This window comes from Equus quagga, chromosome 2, assembly GCF_021613505.1.
Source record: "Equus quagga isolate Etosha38 chromosome 2, UCLA_HA_Equagga_1.0, whole genome shotgun sequence".
NCBI lineage: Eukaryota > Metazoa > Chordata > Mammalia > Perissodactyla > Equidae > Equus > Equus quagga.
The window spans coordinates 162,609,937-162,629,572 of NC_060268.1; positions in this window are offsets into that span (position 1 = coordinate 162,609,937).

A 19,636-nucleotide genomic window follows, 5' to 3' on the forward strand; every position below is an offset into this window, starting at 1 on the left:
TAAGATTTTTGTAGTTTTAGGTCTTACACTTAGGTCTTTGATCCATTCAGTTATTAGGGAAGGGTCCAACTTCATTCTTTTGCATGAAGATAGCCAGATTTTCCACTGCCATTTATTCTCCTGTCCTCATTGAATGGTCTTAGTCCCCTTGTCAAAAATCATTTGATAGACATACGTGTTTATTTCTGGGCTCTCTATTCTATTCCATTGCTCCATGTATCTGTCTTTAGGCCAGTACCACAGTGTTTCCATTAGTAACTTTGTAGTAAGTTTTGAAATCATAAAGCATTGTTCTTTTCCAAGATTGTTTTGACTATTTGGGGTCCCTTGAGATTTCATATGAATTTTAGAATGGATTTTTCTGTTTCTTCAAAAATATCTTTTCATCCTCTTACTTTCAACTTGTGTCTTTGGATCTAATGTGACACAATATAACTGCACATAATTGGATTTTTTTAATCCTTTCTGCCAATCTCTGTCTTTGATTGGAAAGTTTAATCTTTTTATATCTAAATAATTACTGATAAGGAGAACTTACTTTTGTCACTTTGCAATGCAATGTGTTTTCTATATTCCTTATAGTTTTTTCTTTTATTTCCTGCATTGCCCTCTTTTGTGTTTAGTTGATTTTTTGTAGTGATGTGTTTTAACTCCCTTCTCATTTTCTTTTGTGTATATTCTATAGCTGTTTTCTTTTTGTGTTTACGATGGAGATTACATTCAATATCCTAAAAGGCTCACACTCTAATTTGAATTTATATCATCTTAACTTCAATAACATACACAGTGCTACTTCTTTACATCTCTATCCCCACTCCTTTCAGTTGTTGTCAAAATACTACATCGTTATATATTGAGTGTCTGAAAACAAACTAATGATGTGCTTTGGAATGCATTAGTCTTTTAAATTATGTAGAAAACAAAATGTGGGTTTACAAACCCACAAAAACAAAATTTACATAATGTTGTAAAAACATATAACAAAAAAGTTATATAAAAGTTATATCTGGCTTTTACAATTGCCCACGTATTTACCTTACTACAATCTTTATTTCTTCACATGGCTTGGAGTTACTGTCTGATATCCTTTCATTGCAAGACACACGACTCTTTAGCATTTCTTACAGGGCAGATCTAGCAGTAAACAAATTTCCTCAGCTTTTGTTTATCTGAGAATGTCCCAATTTCTCCCTCACTTTTAAAGGACAGTTTTGCCAAATTTAGAATTCTTGATTTAGTTTTTCCTTTTAGCCCCTTAAACATGTGAGTCCACTGATTCTTAATGGGGAGCCCTTTTATGGGATGAGTCACCTCCCCCTTGTTTCTTTCAAGATCCTCTGTCTTTGTTTCTTGGTAGTTTAACTTTAACGTATTCCAGTGTGGCTCTCTTTGAGTTCATCCTACTTGTAGTTGAACTTCTTGGATGTTTATATTCATGTCTTTCATCAAATTTGGGAAAATATCAGCCATTATTTCTTCCAATAGTTTCTCTGCCCCCCTCTCTCTCTCTTCTTCTAGGGCTCCCACAATGTGTCTTGGTCCACTTGATGGGGTCTCACAGGTCCTGTAGGCTCTGCTCACTTTTTTTCAATCCTTATCTTTATGTTTCTTAGACTTGATAATTTCAGTTGTCTTATTTTCAAGTTCACCAATTCTTCTGCCTGCTCAAATCTGCCTTTGAATCCCTCTAGTGAATTTTTCATTTTTTATTGTATTTTTCAGCTCCAGAATTTCCTCTGGGTTTCTTTTTAGATTTCCTATATTGATATTTCCATTTTATTCACACATAGTTTTGACTTTCTCCATGTCTTCCTTTAGGTCTTTGAATATTTTTAAGACACTTGTTTAAAAGTCTTTGTCTAATAGGTCTGGGAGTGAGTCTTTCTCTGGGATAGTTGGTCTATTTTTTCCTTTGCATTGGTGTGCTGTGCCGTTATTTTATAGCATGAGAATTGTTGAAAACTGAACATTTTAATCTAATAATGTGGTAACTGGAAATCAGATTCTCCCCCTTCCCTGGGTTTCCTGGAATTTTATTTTGTCTTTCCTTCATTGATATAGACTGTCTCTGTGCTGAGGATCAGGTTGAGGTATAAATTTCTGGTCTTTTTTGGAACCTGTGTCTTTCCCTGGACATGTATATTGACTTTATAATTTCCCCTCTACATATGACTGCTTTAAATGTCACAGTCTTTAATGTCTGGTTCCCAAAAGGCTAAACAAAGGAAAATGAAGTGGGAGGAGAAGGTTCTGGTCCTTTAAATCCCCTGGAAGTCACTTCAGCTAGAGGGGATGGGGATTGCAACAATGCTTGGAGGCACAACAAAAATGGCTACCTGCACCTTCATGATCAGAAGCAGAAATAGGAATACAGATCCTTGATATTTGTAGGACAGAATCTTTATTGCCCACCCTAGCTCCTGCTTGCTATCTTCAAGCTGCTACAGAAATACATGCACAGGGGCTGGCCCCGTGGCCGAGTAGTTAAGTTCACGCGCTCCACTGCAGGCAGCCCAGGGTTTCGTTGGTTTGGAATCCTGGGTGTGGGCATAGCACTGCTCGTCAGACCATGCTGAGGCAGCGTCCCACATGCCACAACTAGAAGGACCCACAACGAAGAATATACAACTATGTACTGGGGGGCTTTGGGGAGAAAAAGGAAAAAATAAAATCTTAAAAAAAAAAAAATTACATGCACATCTGCCTGCCATGGTGCTATGGCCTGGGTGATGGGCAGCTGTTGCCTAGCTAGGAGCTAAATTTGACTGAAACTAACTGCAGTTTATCATCCAAGCCTTCCTCTGGAAGTTGAGAAACCTCTAATAGATTCTAGAGTTTCAAGATAGTTAGAGGGGACAGATTCTCCCAATATAATTGTTGTCTGGATGGGGAGACAGATTCCTAGTGCTTCCTACTGGGCCATCTTCCCACAATTCCCCTCTTTAGATTTGATTCTTGACTGGTCCTTATTTAATGATTTACTGTTTTCAAATTGCCAAAAACCCGTGTCTCTCATGTCTGTCTTCATATGTAAGGAGGGGAAGCTAACAATAACTGTAATAATAGGAATCCCCTTACCAAGAGCTTGGCAACGTGCTATGCACGCCAGTACTAAAAAAAAAAAGCTATCATTTTGCTGACATTAGAAAACTCACTTTACACATGAGAAAGTTAAGAATGAGAAAGGGGAAGAATTTCTCAAGGACACAGAGCTAGATAAGTGGTAGACTGGCTTCAGGGAACACAGGCACCTATTTACCTTACAAACATGAGGTATAAATACATTTCCTGGCACAGTGAGAAGCAGAGTGTTGATTCTTAGTAAATGAAAGCTTAGGGAGTAATGGTAATAGTGGCTATAGCAGTACCTGCATATCTGCATATAATGGAGGTGCCATGTAAGTGTGGAGATAGCCCAGCTACATCAAGGAAAGCATCTTTATCCATCTGGACAGATGAGATGCTAAATAACCTAGTCAAAAATTATTAGGAACTTTAAAAACTTAAAAGGCTTTTAAAATTTATTTTCCCTTATAATAACAAATTCATACTTTTCACATTGCTCGTCTTACCCCATCTCATGAACAATGAGGCTGGCAAATGAGGGAACCATGACACTCAGGAGGGTCTCCAGAAATCAGAATCCAGAAAACCGCCAGGTGGAAGCCCATGTAGGGACACACTCAGCATGACTGTCTTCTAGTTTGCAGCATGTATGACCCCATCACCTTACAGAAGAGGAAAAGGTACAATTTTCCCATATATCAAAACAAACTCAGCTTATTCTTTTGCTTTTGTTTCTCTAAAGCAAAAGGAGACCTATTCTTGGATATTCCTGATGTAAGTGTCCCACTGTTCACAATCCTCCTTCAAGATCTTCCTCTTGCTTCCTTCTTAATGTTTTGAGCATTTAATGTTTGCTCATTGGGACAATAGAATATATTCTATTTGGCAGATTTCCCAAGTGTTTTAAATGCTTCCCTTATGAATATGATTTTGTTTTTTTTTCTATATTTTACAAATATATATTTGCATATTGTTTAGGAAAAGCTCCTTTGGATATAAACTCATGCTTGAACTTTAGCAAAAGCAATATTGAGAAGAAAGTCTTGAGTTTCATACAGAATTTGGAAGAATAATCTCAAAGCCATATGGATCTCAGAAACCCAATTGATACTTTCAGGTGATCAGTTATAGAAATGGTTTTAGAAAAGAAGTTTTAAGACCTTTTTCTCTCATCACACTCAGGCCAGGCAAAACTGGGCTGAAATGTTTCTCTTCCTAAGGGAAGATTCGACAAGGGGAATTCGTTTTTCACATCTGTAGGAAAGGGCTGATTCTGTTCTCATTCGTGTAACTGGTTATAAATGAAAAGGCACTTACTCTCTTTAACCTCACTTTAAAAATATGTGGAAACAATTATACCTATTCAAGTATGTTTTCCCAGCTAATAATCTTAGATGACTTAAAATTATACTGACAGAAAACAACTGCACCAGCTTTAAAACTAATGACACAATCTCATGGATAATTTCCTTAACTACGTCAGAGACGTGAGTGGCTAAATCATATCATTACAGAGAGCTATTTCCCTCAATATTCTTCCTATTGGAATCTTCCTGCTTCATAGATCAGGGGAAAACTTTCAATTAAAGTATGATTCTGAAACTGGCTCTGGACCAAAATCTAAACCCTGAAGCTGTGATCGCCGTGAATATTCTCAGACCTTTCCTCTTTCTGTGACCTCTTGTGTTTCAAATATCTCTTCTGCATATAGCAGCTTACTTTGTGACAGGAGCTAGCGATGGAAAGTGGCTCTAAAGATTTCTCCAAACTTCATTCCCTTAGTGTGAACTGGCTTGTCCTGATGGGCTGCCATCATGCAAACATTGCAATCTTACTCTCCCTTTCTCACAGTGTTTCTCTCTCTCTGAGGTTCAAGATGGAACAGATACACAGGTGTTTGATGGAAAAGAAAAAAATCCAGACTTAAACTGTCAGCTCATGGGAAGCTAAAATGCAAAGTGAAAGCACGCACCCTAGCTCCAGACAGCCTTACAGTCTCTGCTATTTCTAAATTTAAAAAATAAAATATTTTAATTGCAAATTTTTAATTTTTTTCTTATGATTGAGTATTGCTACCAAAAATGGGACAAAGCTTATTTAATCAGGCAGTCCTATTCTTCTTTACCTGCCTAACTATCCTTTTTGTTTAATTTGGTTCCCATCTGAGAAATAAGCAAAGGACTCCTAGGATAACTTGAATTTTACAAAATGAATGTTGCAAAATGAATACATAATACAGAGAGAACAGGGTTCTAGTACAGGTCTTGTAACACTCTTTTCTTAAGTTGTAGCTTCAAATCTATATCTGACCTTCTGCTGATTTCATCGTGAGTGGTGTCCTTGCAGACAGAGATGTTTATTCCACTCTGAGGTCAACCCCATTTCCCAGCACAAGGTTCAGCACACTGTTTGAGCCACAGCAGAATGTCTTTGCTCGATACTGGCTCATGACGGATAGAAGCAGTTACTGATGGCAGAGTTGTTTTAGACCAGCTGAACTTAGGTGACTTGAAGCGTGTAATAGACATAGCCAGCAAAAGTGGAACCATAGTTAGGGAATGATAGATTTACTTGATTTTGCATGTGTTTTCTAGAATTGTCCCTTATCCTATGGAAATAAATGAAATTTTAACCGCAAATACAATGTTGTAGTCATGGCTGATAATTTGGCATTTTAATGCCAATCACAGGATTGGATGTACTGCGCTGCAGGAATAAAGAGAACCAAGGTCCTGTCCCAGGTTTGCCACCGAAAAAAAAAACAAAACAACCACCAAAAAATTGTGAGACTTTGCTGTTTAATCAATACGAGTCTCCATTTAGTGCCCTCAACTGAAAAAATGAGATGCTTGGATAAAACAGCTTGAACTTCTCTAACATTCTGGGACTTAGGAAGTATAATACATATGCGTAAATTATTAAAATATTTCTATGTGTGGGAATAATGGTCTCAGTAAAGTAAATCTACTGTTTTGTATTCCAGGTGTTAAATAGGAATTTAATACGAGAGTCACATCATTTGTGCCACAAATAACGTGTGAGCTTTCTATACGGTCTGTAACATGATGAGGGACATCTTTAGAAGCATGAAACAAATGATATGTATGTACTTCCCTTCCTATGATTTTACTGTCAAGTACATTTTTCTTATCATCATCATGTGAGCTGTAAAGTCTTATAACATATTACCCACACCTCTTTGAGTAAAATTCTATTCAGTGAGCTCTCATAGCCTTTTCACTTCCTCAGTCTCTGATATCATCCACTAATCAGCTGTATGACCTCCAATAAATTACTACACCTCTCCTTGACTTTGTTTTCTCTTCAGTAAAACTGTATGTTTATATGAGACCTGTACTTCCCAAAATATAACGTGTAAAAAACAAAAAAAAACCAGTGGTGTGACCAAAAATGTTCTATGGACAAACACATCCAGGAGACGCAGCAGACTCCATCTGCTCTCAGAGATTTGCCATCACTTAGCATTCTAGAGGCTCTGAGAATCCTGCAGAACAGAAACCTGATTCATTCTAGTTAAGCCAGTGTGTCCCAGAAACATCTGTTCATGAAGTCCCTTATTTCTGAGGAACAGCAATTAATGAACTCCTCAGAAATAATGGTCTTGGGACATTTAGGGAAACTTCAAAGTAAAAGTCCTCCAAGATCTCCTTTCAGGTAGAATATTTTATGAAATCTTGAAGGACAGTTCTTGACAGGAATTAAATAGTGAAGCTGCAGTGTGGAATTTAGGAATTTTGAAATGATGATTGTAAATGTAAACCCTGGGGCATCTCCCCGTTCCTCTTTTATCACATTGTTAAATCAGTACATTGACTAATAAGATAGGTTACGTCCCAGTAGTGGGGAAGAACAGAGGAACATTAGGCTGGAAGCCAAGTACTTGATTCCATAGTTCAAACTCAGGTTGAAATTGGCCATGCGGGACTTTGGGAAAATTGTAATACTTTTATACTTTACCAATTGGAAATAGTTAATAGAATAATAAAGAATGAAAAAGGAGACAAAAGAACAAATTTCACTGTTTTTGTAGAACTTGGGCAAAATGTTTCAAATAGTCCAGGCTTCAGTGGGAGTACATACCAACTTAATGAATTTCACCATGTCCTGGAAAGAAAAGTGAGATATCTAATAAAGAGATTTATGCCTACAGTGTTGGTTTTGCTTTACTTCCTAGATCTCCCTCATTTTTTGCCATGTTTCTACAAGACTGGTTATGTGTATACTACAGTTTATCAGTTTTATTTTAGAAAGTTAACTCCATTATTAAATAATTATTGAGAAGACTTTTGGTTTCTGTCCAGCAGGTAAGGAGCTTGGAAGTTATCACTCTGTCCTAACAACAAGTAAATGGCCAAACTGAAAAGAAACAAAGCAAAACCAAAAATTCTTCTTAGATCTAGTGCAGTGAGATCACAGGGCAAACCACTGCCCGCCAAAATGGAGAGAGCGACAGATTGGACACAAATCTTCACAGTTTACCAGAGCAGAAATGCACAAGCAGAAACCTCTACAGACCAGAGTAGGAAAACCTGAACTAGAATTGACAAATTACTGAAGGCTCAGTGTGGGTAAGTCTGACAGTTAAAAAACTCCAGGGGGACACTGTCGTGAGGGGCCCCCATATTTTTGATTTAACTCCAAGAGTGCTACTAGATCTTCACAGAGAAAACTCCCCTCCTGCATCTAGTAGCAAGAGAGAAAGTGTAGTTATTTTGAAACACCTCAGGTCATTCTGTTCTTAACAGGAATTGCCCTCAAGCGAAATTATTTTACCAGAGCCTATTGGGGTTTTTATCAGCCCAACTGACTTGGAGATAAGGAAATACCCAACTCAAGCTTCCTTTAGTCTTCCACATGGGGTAAGAAAAGGGAAATACACAAATCCAGCCTCCTCTAGCCATCCTGTCCCATCCTAAGGTAGGGGGAACTGAGAAGCACTTGTCAAGTTCACAGTCCAAGGGCCCAGGCTCGGATTACAGAATGCTTCTTCTGCCTTGCCATCCTTACCATCACATTACTAAACACCTATTTACTGCAGTTCCTTTTGCCCAGTAAATTATGTCCCATTATCAAAAAATTACAAAAAATTCTAAAAAGGCAAAAAACACAGTTTGAAGAAACTGAGAAAACATCAGAACTAGAGTCAGATGTCTCAAGAATGTTGGAATGAACATATCAGGATTTAAAACAAAACAAAACCCCCCAATGATTAATAGGCTAAGTACTCTAATGTACACAGTGGACAACATGCCAGAACACATAGAAAATGTAAGCAGAGAAGCGGAATGTCCAGGAAAGAATAAAAAGGAAATGCTGCAGATCAACAACACGGTAACAGAAGTGAAGAATGCCTTTGATGGGCTTGTTAACAGACTGAACACGGCTGAGAGAAGGATCTCTGTGCTTGAGGATATGTCAATGGAAACTTTCGAAACTGAAATCAAAGAGAAAATAGTCTGGAAGAAAACAGAAAAGAATACCAAAGAGCAATTGACCAAAGTTGTAACTTGTACATAATGTGAATACTAGGAGGAGGATAAAAAGAGAAAGGAATAAAGAAATACTTGAAGTAACAGTGATTGAGAATTTCCCCAAATTAGTGTCAGACACCAAGCCACAGATCCAGGAAGCTTATGGAACACCAAACAGGATAAATGCAAATATATGTATGTATTTGTATATAGTTAGGCATAGTACATCCAGAATGTAGAAAATCAAAGAAAAAAGTTGAAAGAAAAAGAAACTTACTTATAGAGGAGTAAAGGTAAGAATTACGCTAGACTTCTCAGAACTCCTATATGTAAAGAAAGGAAGAGCACTGGAAAAGGAATAAGGTAAAAATAAAAAAGAAACTCATCAACAATAGCAACAATGTCTTCAATTATGTATGCTTATATGTGTGTGCATATGGATATTTATGTATGAGTGAAGTAAATAACAGCTACAATACAAGAGATGAGAAGGAAGAATTAGGAATATTTCTTTATTATAAAGTATTTGCATCACCTATGAAGAGGCATAGCGTTACTTGAAGTGGACTTGGATTAGTTGTAAATGAATATAGGGGACTCAAGGGCAAATGTTACCGGCTCTTAATTAATATCAGCCTTGATATTGCTTCCCCTACAGTGAACTCAGTATCTACAGGTTAAAACTAAAAGCACACATTTCCAGTTCCCTGGTTCTTTAGTTACACTCATGTAAATGCTTGTTTCTTTAACCTCTGACTCCCTGAGCTCTAGAGCCAAATAGAAGCTACAAATTGTTAAAGTCCAGATGACCTCATGCTGGGCTCCCACTAAAGTTGTGGCTAATCCCAGGACCTTGAAGTTCTTTTACAGAGAAACTAATGTCCAGAGAATATGAAGAAACCAAAGCTTCCCAGGCCCAACTCCTCGCCTTCCTGAGGTCAGAGACTACCTTCCACCGTGGAGATAAACAGCCAAGGACACTCACCTGACAAATCCTTTGTCTTCCTCCCTGCAGGAAGCAGCCCCAGACACAGGCCAATGGGAAAATGGTGACCAAGAAATCCACAGCCCCCCTCCCCTACCTAAAACCCAAAATAAAAACCCCTACCTGTTTCTTAATGGGGAGCAAGCAGCTTTTGGGTCCCTGGCCCTTGGCTTTGCTCCCTCTGCCTGGCAAAGAAAAGCCATTCCTTTTTCTCTTAAGACTCTTCTCATTATTTGGATTGGCATCATGATCACAGATGGAACTTTCAGTAACACAACCACTAAAAGAAAAAAAAAAAAAGGTATAATTGATATGCTATGAAGATAGAAAAATGAAATTACAAAATGCTCCGTTAAAACCACAAAAGGCAGAAAAAAGAGTGGAAAATAAAAATAGGAATAAAGAACAAGAGCAACTTACAGCAAACAGTAACGTGGTAGATATTAATCCAACTTATTAATAATCACTTTAATCAATGGTGTAAATACAGTGATTATAAGACACAGATTGTCTGAATGATGAAAAGACAACTATTATAATGTCTACAGATGCTCATTTTAAATATAAAGACATCTTTTTCAAAAATGACGAAGATATACTATGGTAATACTAATTAAAAGAAAGCTGAAGTAACTGCATGAATTTCAGATACAGTCAACTTCCCAGAATGGGAAGTTATTAGGGACAGCCAGGTACATTACATAAAGATAAAATTGTCAATTCTCCAAGACGACAGAAGTCTTTGCTGTGTATGTGCCTAACAGAGTGTCAAGCTACATGAAGCAAAACTGATGGAATTACAGGAAAAACAGATGCTCCTACTATCACAGTTGGAGACTTCAACTATCAGAAGTGGACAGATGGAGCAGTCAGAAAGTCAGTAAGGACATAATTGAACTCAATAGCATCATAAATCAATTGGATATAACTGAAATCTATAGGTTATTTTATCCCCAAACAGCGGAATATACACTATTCCCAAGCTGATATGGAAAATTCAACAGATAGACTCCGCCTGGGTCACATAACACATCTTAAATTAAGAAGAAATCATACAATGCCTGTAACTCAACCACAAAATAATTAAACTAGTAATAATCATAACTAGAAAACCCAAAAATATGTGGAGATTAAACTAAAAACTTTAGAAAACACACAGATCAAAGAACAACTCAAGAGAAATTAAAGTATTTTGAATCCAAATGAAAATACAAGTTAAAATTTGTAGGAGGCAGTGATAGAATACACTGGAAAAGGATGATCTAAAAGTCAATCTTAGCTTCTATCTTAGGAAACTAGAAAAATAAAAAGTTCAAAATAAGCAGAAGAAATGAAATAAAAATCGGAGCAGGGGCTGACTAGTGGTGTAGCAGTTACGTTTACACACTCCACTTTGGTGGCCTGGGGTTTGCTGGTTCAGATCCTGGGTGCGGACGTACACACTGCTTATCAAGCCATGCTGTGGCAGGGATCTCACATATAAAATACAGGAAGATGGGCATGGATGTTAGCTCAGGGCCAATCTTCCTCAGCAAAAGGAGGAGGATTGGCAGCAGATGTTAACTCAGGGCTAATCTTCCTCAAAAAAAAAAGAAAAAAATCAAAGTAGAAATCAGAGAAATAGGAAGCAGAAAATCAATAGAGAAAAGCAATGAGACCAAAAGCTGGTTCTTTGAAACAATCAATAAAATTAATATACCTCTAGCTAGGCTATTAAAGGGAGAAAAAAAAAAAAAGAGGACACAAATTGCTAATATCAGAAATGAAAGAGGGGACATCATTACATATCCCATTGATGTTAAAAGGGCAATAAAGTAGTATTATGAACTCTATGCCCCAAAATTTGATAACCTAGATGAAATAGAACAATTCCTTGAAAGACACAATCTGCCAAAACTCACACAGGAAGAAATAGGCAATCTGAAGAGGTCTATGTCTATTAAAGAAATTGAATTAATAATTAATAACCCTCCAAGAGAAATCATCACACCCAGGTGGGTTCACAAATGGATTCTGTCAAACATTGAAGAAAGAAATTATACCAATTCTTTGTAATCTTTCAGAAGATAGGAGCAGAGGAAATACTTAACTCATGAGGCCAGCATTACCCTAATACCAAAACCAGACAAAGAAATTACAAGAAAACTACAAACCAATCTCTCTTGCACACAGATTAAAAAATCTTCAAGAAAACATTAGCAAATTGAATCAAACAATGATATACAAGAATTATATACCATGACCACGTAGGATTATCTCAGGTATGCAAAGCTGGTTAAATATTTGAAAAGTCAGTTAAAAAAGGCACATGATCTTATCAATAGATGCAGAAAAAGCATTTGACAAAAATCAGATACTCATTCATGACAAAAACTCAGCAAATTAGGAATACAGGGGATTTTCAACATGATAAAGAATTTCTAACAAAGAATCTACAACTAACATTTTGTTTAATGATTAGAAACTAGAAGCCTTCCTACTAAGGACAAAGATAATGGAACAAGATAATGATGCCCCATCACACCATTTCTGTTCAACTCCTTATTGGAAGTCCTAGCTAATGCAATAAGACAAGTAAAGGATAAGAAAGGCATACAAATTGAGAAGGAAGAAATAAAACTATCTGTGTTTGCAGATGACATGACTAGACCTACATATAAAATCTGAAATAATGACCAAAAAACTCCTGGGACTAATAAGTAATCATAGCACAGTTGAAGGAAACAAGGTTAATATACAAAAGTCAATTACTTTCCTATATACCAGCAATGAACAAGTGAAATTTGAAACTCAAAAACATTACCATTTCCATTGGCACCCCGAAAAATAAATATTTAGGCATGAATATAACAAAAAAAATCTATGAGTAAAACTACAAAACTGATTAAATCAAGCAAAGAACTAAGTAAATGGAGATATTCCATTTGACATCAATGTTGTCAAGAGGTCAGCTCTTCTCAACTTGATCTATAGATTCAATGCAATCCAAATCAAAATCTCAGCATGTTGTTTGGTGTATATCAACAAACTGATTCTAAAATTTATACAGAGAGGCAAAAGATCCAGAATAACCAACTCAATATTAAAGGAGAAGGACAAAGAGAGTTGAGTCTACCTAAATTCAGTACCTATTATAAAGTTTCAGTAATTAAGAGAGTGTGGTATTGGCTATATATATATATATATATATATACACACACACACACAAATAGGTCAATAGAATGGCATAGAGAGTTCAGAAAAATGATCTACATAAAGGTAGCCAACTGATCTTTGACAAAGGAGCAAAAGGCAATACAATGGAGTAAAGATAGTCTTTTCAACAAATGCTGGTGGAACTGGACATCCACATGCAAAAAAGAAAAAAGAATCTAGACATAGATCTCACACTTTTCACAAAAATTATCTCAAAATGGATCATAGAACTAAATGTAAAACACTAACCTATAGAACTCATAGAAGATAACATAGGAGAAAATCTAAGTGAACTTGAGTATGGAGCTGATTTTTTTTAGATATAAAACCAAAGGTATGAACCTTGAAATAAATAACTGATAAGCTAGACCACATTAAAATTAAAAACTTCTACTCTGCCAAAGAAACTGTCAAGAGAATGAGAAACCAAAGACTGAGCAACATCTTTGCAAAAGACACATTTGATAGAGAATTGTTATCTAAAATATATAAAAATTCTTAAAACTCAGCAATAAGAAAATGAATAACTTGCTTAAAAATGGGCAAAATAACTGAACAGCCACTTCACCAAAGAAGACACGCTACTGATGAAAAATACTCAACATCATACGTTATTAGGATATTGCAAATTAAAACGCAATAAGATACCACCACACACCTATTAGAAAAGTCAAAACACTGATAACTCCCAATGCTGGTGAGGATGTGGAATAACAGCAATTCTCATTCATTGCTGATGGGAATGCAAAATAGTACAACTACTTTGGAAGACATTTTGGCAGTTTCTCATAAAATTAAACATACTCTTACCATAAGATCCATAAATCATGATGCTTGGTATTTATCCAAATCAGTTGAAAAATTATGTCCACACAAAACCTTAACACGGTTGTCTATAGCAGTTTTATTTATAATTGTCAAAGCTTGGATGCACTCAGGTGTCCTTCAGTAGGTGAATGGAAATTCAACAGGCAGCGGATTATTATTCAGCACTAAAAATAAATGAGTCATCAAGCCATGCAAAGACATAGTAATATACATTTAAGATTCTTCCAAGTGAAAGAAACCAATATGAAAAGATTACATACTGCATGATTCCAACGATATGATATTCTAAAAAAGGTAAAACTATAGAGACATTAAAAAGTTAAGTCGTTGCCAGATGTCATGTGGGAAGGGAAGGATGAATAGGCAGATCAGAGGGCTTTTAGGAAAGTGAAACTATTCTGTATGACACAATGGTAGATAAGTGTCATTATGTATTTGTCAAAACTCACAGGATGTACAGCACTAAGAGTGAAACTTAATGTTAACTATGGACTGTGAGTGAAAATGATGTACCAGTGTAGGTTCATTGATTGTAATAAATACACCACTCTGGTGTGGGATGTGGATAATGGGGGAAGCTGTGCATGTATGAGGGCAGAAGACGTATGGGAACAATCCCTTTCTGCTCAATTTTGCTGTCAACCTGAAATTGCTCTAAAAACTAAAGTCTGTTTTAAAAACATAGAGAATACTTTGGATATTAAATACTCAAATTCCTTGTGGTTTAATACTCCCAACTGAAAATTAAGCTCTTTGAGGAAAAGGAGGATGGCTTATAATTCCATTTCTTTCTCAAGCCTTGCTTGGTGGCTTCACCCAAAGTGGAAGCCAAAAAAATATTTTTTTAAATGAATGTACATATAGGTAATTGGATAAGTAGATAAAAAAATTTAGAAAATTTGGATTTAATTTCTTAAAAGTATTTGATTACAAAAAGGTGCAATGACTAATATGATAACTGGACACGTCTCCAGACTCATATTGAATGTCTATACACTCCTCCCTCAATTACTGAAAGGTAATTGCTGTAGTAAATCTGATGTTTATCATTCCCACTCATCTCTCTGTATCTTTCCTACTCATGTATGGATGCCTGCACAATATATAACATTACTCTTGCGTATTTTTAAACTTTATAAAATATTTAATTCACTCTCTGTAACTTTTTTCACCCATAATGTTTATGAGATAAATTCATGATGATTCATGTCTAATTCATTTCCACTACTTTAGTGTCTGTTTTACAAATATAATTCGTTTCTCTTCTCCTATGTTCATGGAATTTAGCTTATTTCCAGTTTTCCCTATTACTACAATGCTACGATTAACATCTGATAACATGCCTGATAAGCAGGTTGCTCTAGGGCATGTCTAGGAGTGAAAATACTGATTTATAGTATATAACTTTTTATTAATGTTTTCTAGACAGCTGTCCAAAATGGTTATATATTTTACATTCCTATGAAGTCTCATTTTATGAAACTGTACTTTTCAAACTCTAACTCTTCGCCCATTGAACATTGATATAAAATGATACTGTTTGCTGTCAATCTTGCTCAAAGGACTGTATCTCAGAGTCCCGAATTCACTCTGGTGTCTGTTCGGGAGCAGCAACTCAAGATTATCATTGAATGTGTCCTCATCTCTGTTATTTCATGGCCTGAAGCCACCAGAATTGTTCAGTGTCCAAAGTAATGAGTTCCTTTTTCCTAAGCCTCAAGTATTTAGAATTCTTTTGTTTTGAACGCGGTTTCCATTATAATTGAAAGTTTGGTTTAGGGGCAAATAAAGGGCTGCATTTATCTAAATGCGATCTGTTTCAACAGGCTAGATTGCAATCTGGTTCATATGCTCTAGTCTCCCATGTCTTGACAAACTTAATATCCTGTTTCGTTGTGCTATGGAACAATAGCACCACAGGGCAATAACATGGCCGCTAAGATTCTAAGGTCTGGATAACTATAGGCTTAAGCTAGTGCTCCATAACTTAAATTTATTAAATATGCAATGCCTCAGAGCAGAATTTAATAAAACAGACTAGCCTATGAAGCATTCAGTCCATATTTCAAAGAAAAGCCCATATTAAGTGGTCATTTAAATAAAGGATTAACTACCAGGAACGGGCCATTCTGATTTAATGCTGAGGTTGCCACCGGTATTTCTTTTTTCTAGCAGTTATTTTTCATCTCCAATTTCCTTTAGAAACTGGTAACCTCTACAAATATGAGCATGAAGCAGGATAGATATATGTAAATATTTGTATTTGATCTTTTGCTCTATAGGGATTTGAAGTGGCTACTAGATTTTGTTTAAATGTTTTTTTCTTTAAGTACAGCATATAGTAAAGTACACAAATAAGTATATAACTTGGATTTTTTGTCAAAGTGATGTGTACCCATGTAACTGGCATTCAGATGAAAATAAACATTATCAAACCCTAGAGGCCTTCTTACGCCCTCTTCTAAACATCCTTAGCAAGGTAGCTTTGAAGTCATTTTCTTCTAAATGATAAACCACATACTTTTAAAATGTTAGACCAAATAATTCCTTAAATCAAGTGAGAAAAGGATTAACCTAAGGTCAAAAAAGAAGGCAGAATAAGAATTAAGCATAGAGTTAGAGCTCCTGATGCCTCTCAAGTGTCCATTCTATTGCTGTATATAGCTACTCAGCTCACTTACCCTTCCATTTAAATGTAGCAAGAAATTTAGTAACAAATTCAATGGTGTCATGTTACCTTTCTGTCATGAAAAATGAGATTCTCCACTCTGGCTAAGCGTCTTTTACCCCAGGCAACTCTCTGCTGCTAGATCTTTTTCCTGCTTGGATACATATACTTTTTAAGACCTTATGAGATGCTCCCACAGACCAAACTCCCAGTAATGTAATTATGTAAGGTTGCTGTAATATGTGTATTATTTTATCTGAAGGAGAAATACAGATCAGGATTACATCAATTTATAATCCTAAACAAAACATTCATGGTATATGCTGGCATCACAACACATCTGTGGCCAACATGGAGATACACCATTCAAATTCCTCTTCAAGCAAGGACCAATCAGACAACGGCAAAGAGTGTAGTACATGAAACCTCTTGTTATGAAGTTCCTCAGGATCCCTCTTAGTTTTTGAGCTGAGGTCATGCTATTTATGAGGTAAGCTCAGCCAATTACTGAATAAGGCAGTGGCAGCTAAGGACAAGCCTTACTTGGGTGGCCCTATCAATGACTGAGCGAGGTGATTGTACAAGAGTCTAGCCAATTTCACCCAACGTGCAATTCCTCTAACAAGCAATCTTTGCCCTGCAGCCCTCTTAGGACAGCAGACTCTTGGTAAGGCTGACATCATGATTTTCAGCTCCCCTTGCCAAATCCTGCCCTTTGCCCTTTTGTTCTGCATAGCTAATGCTCCTCAACAGAGATCTTGGACTCTTAACTCTGCTCAATGTGTACTTCTTGGAAAAACCTAACCTGCAAAAACATCCAGGGGTTCAGATTGCCTAATTTTAAGTCCAAAGCCATTTCCATGACGCCAGTCTCTAAATATTCTGGTTAATTGAGGTTTTGGTGTAGGATTGTTCAAAGCAAAGAACTTGAAATTTCAGATTCTGATGTACTTGTGTTTTATCCAAATTTCACCACACGCTATCTTGGATAAGTCCCCTTAGTGCTCTCCATACTGAGCATAATTAGGGGTCATTGTTATCTATCTTTGGCACCTACGTTCTTTGTGACATTGTCAATCCAAACTCATTTTCCCAATTACCCTATGTTAAGGACACTTTCTCATCCCTAGAAGGCAGCTCAAATGACAAAAGGACAGGATATTTCACATAAAAGTGATGCTATAAACCTTTGGCTGCTTATGGGAAGAGAGAGAGGCATTCTTACAAGATTTACCAGGAGGTTCAATGGTTCTGCTAGCAACGCTCTAGAGGCAAAGTACTAATTTCCATAAATCTCAGATACTTAGCATAACTCCTGGCCAATGAGACTAGACATGAGGCCACCAGCTGATGAAGGGTGTTTCCTCTTTCATGGTGAATTGTAGTCTAAAGACAAACAGACACACACACACACGCAGTATGGGCACATGACTACTCTACAGGAAACTAGCATCTCAGCCAGAAAGCCTAATCAATCCTATGTCTTCCACACCAGCTGATCAATTCTATCTGATCTGTACCAGGGTGATCAGTCTAAAGTTACAAACTAGAGCTTCTTAGCTCAATTCTATTATCTTCTCCACACCTAATTAAGAAATTAGAGTATACATTAAATGAAATAATGCATTTCTCAAAAAAGTCTGAGAACTTTGATCATTTTAAGCTGAAGTCATTTAATAAACTAGTTATGGAAAGAATACACTTGTTGCTTGTCCATGATTACTATATGTAAAACATGTAAAATGAGTTATTAGAGAGGGATATAGAAAAAGGTTATCAAGAGTATTAATAAGTCAAATGAAAGCTTCAAGTTTCAAGAAACATCACTAACTATACTTTTTAAGTGCCCATAGATAGTTTAAATAGGAGCAGGAAAAATCTGGGAGAAAGTTTAATCTGGATTTTCACTAATACCACTGGTAAAGCATGAAACTTGGCTTTGAGTCCTTTTCCCACTTCTCCTTCCACATCATTCCTAACAAGTGTTTCCTGAGTTCTACCTGTGTACCAGACACTGTGCTAAGTTCCATGACCCAACCATCTTCAGTTTGTCATTGATAGTTTGCTTCTACCCATCCCTATCACCACCCAAAGCCACCCTTGCCCTTTGTCTGGACTAGTCTTCCAGCTGGTCTCTCACTTACATTCCTGCACATCTCTAAACATTCTTCACGGGAGAGCAAGAGCTTTTTTCCCCAAATCACGAGTCCGATCACGGTAGAGAAGGCTGACTTTTAAACTCCTTGATGACTTAGCAGCTATGGAGTGCTTGTTTTGCGCTAGATTCTAGGGCCAGGACACAGGGAACAAGTGATCTGTCTCAGTCCTTAGGGTGCTTACACTAACTTTTACCACTCCACTGAACTGGAGGGTCTGTCCAGGTGGGAAAAAAAGGAAAAGGAATTATTTTAAGGCATCCAGATTGGAAAGGAAATAGTAAAAAAGAGTCAGAGAGTCTTTATTTGCAAATGAGTTGATATTTTACATGGAAAAACTACAAAATCTACACAAAAGTTTGCTACAATAAGTTTAATCAACATGCGGGATACAAGGAAAATATACAAAAATCAATTGTGTTTCTAAATACTAACAATTAACAATTAGAAATTAAAACAGTTATCCTTTACAACATCATAATATAAAACTAGAGGAACATATGGCAAAAGATAGGTAAGACCTAGGTAGTGAAACCTACAAAACATTGCTGCGAAGACCTAAGTAAATGGAGTTATACCATATCTACATGGATCAGATGACAATATTGTTGATAGAATGTCAATTCTCCTCAAGTTGATCTGTAGATTCAACACTGTCGTAATCAAAATCCATGCAGTTTTTCACATAGACATTGACAAGATCCTGAAAGTATAGAAATGCAAAGAAGCTAAAAGAGCTAAGACGGCTTTGAAAAATGAAATGCATGGTTGTAAGAGTTACATTGCTTGACTTTAAAATTTGTTTTAAAGCTATAGTAATCAAAAAAATTGTAGAATTGGAGTGAAGATAGACAAGTAGATCAAAGGAACAAAAGAGTTCAGAAATAGACCCACACATTTGTCTTCAATAAACTTGAAAGGAAATGGAGAAAGGTAGTTTCCCTATAACAGTGCTGGAAAAATTACATATCTACATGCAAAATAAAATTTAAATCTATACCTTATAACTTTTACAAAATTTAACTCAAAGCAGATTATGGCCATAAATGCAAACCCTAAAATTATGAACCTTCTGCAGGAAAACCTAGCAGAAAATTTGAGACCATACACTAAACAAAAATTTTAGATACGACACTAATGTATGGTCCATAAAAGGAAAAATGACGTAAATTGTACTTCAAAATACAGAACTTCTCTTCAAATGACATTTTTAGGTGAATGAAAAAGTAATTCACAGACTGCAAGA